The sequence below is a fragment of the Halyomorpha halys genome, unplaced genomic scaffold (genome assembly GCF_000696795.3).
Source record: "Halyomorpha halys isolate HHAL.00 unplaced genomic scaffold, Hhal_1.1 Scaffold706.1, whole genome shotgun sequence".
In the NCBI taxonomy this organism is placed as follows: domain Eukaryota; kingdom Metazoa; phylum Arthropoda; class Insecta; order Hemiptera; family Pentatomidae; genus Halyomorpha; species Halyomorpha halys.
Window position 1 is genome coordinate 752580 of NW_027114044.1, and position 5422 is coordinate 758001.

The 5422-nt window shown below is 27.6% G+C and overlaps 1 protein-coding gene across 2 annotated transcripts in view; it reads right to left on the reverse strand.

Moving 5' to 3' along the window:
- Tet (Ten-Eleven Translocation (TET) family protein) overlaps positions 1 to 3009 on the reverse strand; it is a 302732-nt gene extending 299723 nt beyond the window's left edge. For both annotated transcript variants that reach the window (XM_067051284.1, XM_067051282.1), the window contains exon 1: positions 2820 to 3009. The gene's annotated coding sequence lies outside the window, so the exon portion shown is untranslated. The remainder of the gene's footprint in view (positions 1 to 2819) is intronic.
- Between the last annotated feature and the right edge of the window lie 2413 nt (positions 3010 to 5422).

Consider the following 5422-nt stretch of genomic DNA (forward strand, 5'->3'; position numbering starts at 1 on the left):
TATATATAATAAGATATACTGCTTATTTTAAATAAATTTAACTCAGATTGTTGTAATGTAAGGACTATAACTGATTCGAAATTTAATTATTTAAATATTTTGCGTTTTATATATAAATATTTACGTTTTTTATCAGTTCATATCATTCTTAAATGACAGATATTCGAATATTCACGAATAAAATAGTTTCATTTTTATAAAGTTATATAATATTAGGATTGACCTAAAAATATTAGTTACAGAGTTTAAACTCAAGTTTTTTCCTTTTTTTTTTAATTGATAGACTGTTTCACTTTATTTACTTCTTGTAAACAGGTTAACAAATAAACACCAAGAAAAATAGTTTCAAACAATTGTACAAAGCCATTGTGCCTAAAATAAAGCCGTGGTAAAATAAGACCATCTTCTTTTAATTTGTTAAAAACCTGCATTCATCAATCTTCTATCTGAACCTTCATTTTGTTCTCCAGTTATATTTATGTGCTATCTGGAAAATAAATCTATTTATATGGTCACGTTTTTATAAATCAATCTCCGAATGTTTAATCATTACGCCATTATGCAATCTTTTATCTAAAACTCGTTACGTAAGCTTATTTTAAATTTCACATTTAAATGAATGTAAATTTGCCACTACTACTTGATGAATATAATTAACTTTTAAATTATTGAGACATTCAGCTAATAGAGGGAGGAACATTCAGAATTTCAAGCCTGAAGACCTCGCGCTTATATCCAGAATTAAGTGGATATAGAAAGGGCTTTGGATAAGGTCAATTTATATCAGAGGCTATGAATAAATGGTTTTTCCTTCCAGAGGGGGAGGGAACCATGGCAACTATTCCGAAGATTGAAATTCCCCTTTATATTACTGAGAAGAAGTAATATTTTGAGCACAACTTTTATTTTTTAAGAATTAGAATCATCTTTCTTTATAAAGTTAAATAATAGGGTTGTTCATTAAATATAAAAATATTAAAATAAAATTTAATTCCGATGTGTATAATATTAATGTATACAAATACATTCAGATGTGAATCATTAAAGATATCATACTTAAATTTTTGTTGATGTCGGCAAATTTCGGTACGGTACGTGAATATGTGTTCGCTATGATTATTGCACAATTGCGCACGTTCAGATTGCTGCAATACCGGGAATATATTTTTTTATTTCAAATAGTATGGTAATACAGCGTGTATAATTAATATAAAAGCGAAATCAAGAAATATTTCAGCTTTATAATGAATAACCGAAATATTAATTTCATATGAAATTAAAAATTTCCGAGATTTAATCTCTAATAATTTAATACTTCTGTTTTGTAATCCCTTGATTCATACACCCAAAGATTAATGTTTCTTCTCTTACTCTTTATTTTTTTATTTTCTTTGCATTCATTATGTAACGATGTGCGCAATAATTTAGTTTTAACGGTTAAAGATCCTCAGAAAGTCGTTAAACCAAACACATTAATATTGTTATTATTTTATTTTATTTAATAAATATAAAATGCATTTTATATGTTATGATAGTTAAGTTCATAAAAAATATGATATTTAAAAAATACAGTTTTAAACGATTATTTAAAATACTACCACTTTTAATTTTTTTAAAATACTTAAGACAGTTAAGTCCAATAATGTTCGTATTATTCTTCTACTTCACATATGAAATAAACAAGAAATGCTTATTATGTTTCTATTTATATTTGTTTATGATTAAGAAATATTTTTGTTTTATGCAAACATTAATATGACAGTAGAAAAATCATTATCTTGTTCACTTTAATTGAAATCTAAAAATGTAAAATCACGGTATACTAAATTGCAACATAAAATCGACCGTTTTAAAATTTTATTTTATTATAAAATGCATATTTTTAAACAATTGGAAATTTGTTTTTGAAGCTAGAAATTTAATATTTATCATTTTTAATTGGTAAATAATCAATTATAGTTAGTATAAACAACAAATAATTCACTCAAGATGAATACCCTTTAAGCGTTTATAATATTGCTTTTATCAGCTTCTAAATTATGAGAAAAAGATATAAAACAATTATTAGGACGGACTGAATTAAGAATAACCGTTATTATGTAACTTCTTTAACGTTTTCTTTCAAGAATAAATAGTCACTAAACAAAAAATATTTCTGAGCACAGCTTATCACACTCGTATATTTAATATCTATGAAAAACGGTTTTTATATTAATTTAAATTGTTAATCGCAGAATTGTTAGTTGTTTCGCGAACTTTAGCCAAGGACTGTCATAAAAAAATGGCAAGATTTGTATATTGCGTAATTATATAATGTAGCTTGTAGCGACACTGTGTGTAAACACGACCGAATTTTTCATATCAAAAATAGGAATATACACGAAATATTTTTAAAATATGTTTGTTTACGTATATTACAGAAATAAAAAATATCGTTTATTAGCAGGACTCTAACGTTTCTTAGGAAACGATCGGGTGATTATTTTTTTTGTGTGTTTAAATCAAGGAATTAAAACGTGGGTTCCAGCTGTTTCGGCGGGAGGATCCAACTAATGAGAAATTTGGCGGCAAAACCGCGGCGTGTGGCTTGCAGTTTGAACACGGAATACACATGGTCTTCCATCATCCATCGTTCTTATCTGGTACATACGTTTAATAAATGAATAAGTAAATATCGATTGATATATATACTTTTAGTCGCTATAGCAAGGAAATGATCGACAAATTCGCGATTCAGAGTAGTATTTGAATTTTCGAAATAATGTTTTACCATAATATATATAGGAAAATATAGTGAAAAAAATAATAATTAGACTTACCTAATGCTAATGAATCCTTAATCCCAATAGCTAACTCCAACCACTGACAAGTTCATGAACAGAATAAATAATCGGGAAAAATATAATAATATTTGCGGAGCTGTTATATATATCGCGAATAACTAACATTGACTGTTGTACGAACGTACTCTTATAGAAGTGACATACAGCCCGACCTGGCCTCACCGACAACCAGGCGACATCTGAGACTTTTTTTGTTTGGATTTTTCGCCAGGGCCCGGCGAGGAGTTAGTTGGCGCTGACGCCGCTCAGAGGTCGCCACCTCCGGGACTCTCCCCTCCCCACCACCATCCCTCTTATAGGGGTGCTTTGTATCAACTGCCTGTTTTATTTGATGTTTTCCATTGCCATCATTTATTTGATTGTATTTGAATTTCGCTATAATTTTAATTTTTTTTTTTTTATCCATATACAGCATAACCCCGCTAACTTTCTACTCAGGGCCGAAGCATTGCTGTTTAAGTATAAAAGCCGATTAAACCGTAGTTTATAACAGAAAAAAAATTCTCAAATGTTAATTTAAATCTTATCAAAGTTCATATGACAATGGGGTTTCAGATAGACTTTCCTTATTTTAGATATATTAGTTTATACTTTTAATAATTGACAACATAGCATACCAATGAATTAAAATTTTTGAAATAAATAGTGAGAGATCCTAATTTAACATAATAAATTAAATAGAAAGATACAATAAAAGTGTGCCTTATGATTGGGCGATGGTCCCGAAATGTTATCATTTTTAGTGATTTTTAATTAAATAAACTTAATTATGAAAGATACTTTTCACTACACTTAATAAAATATTAAGAATTCTTCCAATCATTAGATCCTAAATTATAAGAATTAATTAAACTCATATATTTGATAAAAATTTAGTAATAATAGTTTTTATTGATGAATATTGGTTTTTAATAATTAATCAAGCTGTTACAATTAAGAGCTATAAGTAGTAGTGTTTTAAGTGTTCATTACTAACATTTACACACACTAAACTAAAGAAAACAATTTTAAATTATAGCAATGATAATAATAATTTAAAAAAGAATATAGAATAAATAAATGCGTTCGAATAAATAAATTTAGATAAAACAAATCCTTTAAATAGATTTAAATTTATTAATATTACAATAAAATTTGACAATGACTAGAAAAAGAAAGGATATCTTTACTATACTAGTCAAACTGAAAAACCAATTAAGACCATGAGAGTAACTATTGTATTAAATTTTAATTTTTAATCGCTTGGCTCACGAGTTTCCTCAAATCAATCTACTTTTAAACTGTTGTAGACTTTAAGAACACACAAATATTTTTTTCAAACAGAACTTCGAGATGTGGACTGGATGTTCTGGCCTCAGTGAGAAAGAAAATCTTTGGAGTCACTGGATTGAGGGATTTCTCAATTAAATGATAACTCGCCACCATTATAGAATAGCAAAAATTCCTTTGAACTCAAGAATAGTAATCTCCTGAAAAATGTTTAAAAAAATTGATTTGGGTAATGTTAGACCAGTATGTTGGATTACTATAAAGCTGGAATACTATTCAAAGTAATATGCGATTTAATCTTTTCCTGTCATGACTCTTGTAATAATATTCTGAATGAAATAATGAATTATTTCAAAATAATTATATCTATTTAATTTTTATTTTTATATATAATTTGTATATTATCCAGGGTGGAACTGCATGACCTACATCAAGTAAGTGTAATTTAATAACATTCTAGCGACTATAAGTGGTGTGCAAAGTTGCAGGGATGGAAAGAAAAAATGTATCATCAAAAGGGTGTTCAGTGCTGAACATACTACTAAATTTCCTTATTTGTAGAACAAAACGTATGAGGATTGTACTAGTCTTCATGGATTTATTTTTATATTAGATTTAGCCTTTTTATTATTATTTATATTTTTATGTTTTATGATTTCTGATATATTTCTATATTTTTGTTTTAATTGTCATTATATACAATTTGCGATATATTAAGTAATTCCTTGTTTATTTAAATTTTTAAGATTCATCTTCTAAACATCTTTTAAATCTCGGAACTTCTTAATCTTTTTTTTTAAATTTATTTAATGTAATTTACAACTATACAAAATAATACAATAAGTAAATATGTTGTATGTTTCATATACACTTGAAAATCTTGGGAAGGAACCACCCATTGGTGGTACTTCAAACATTAATTTAAATTGGAAGGTCCCGTGGCCATCTTCTTTTCAGACGTCTCGGAGGATTATCGGGGATTGTTAAGGATGAAAGATTAAGAATTAATGGGTTAGGATGGTTAAGGAGTTTGGAATGAAAAGACGCATATCTGTTTTGGGACAAATCTGCAACGAATGGGATGTTAAGGTTTTTGTGAATGAGTTTATTTGTAACGTAATAAGGAGCACCAAGGATTTTATGTAGGATTTTGGTTTGTAAGGATTGGATGCGGAAGGAATTTGACGGTTTGATGGAGCCCCAGAGCTCAATTCTCTTAATCATGATTTTTATAATTCTAAGAAAAAGTAATAACATTGTGTTTATTTAAAATGTACTATTTGAAAAATAGTAAAATATATTTGTAGCTA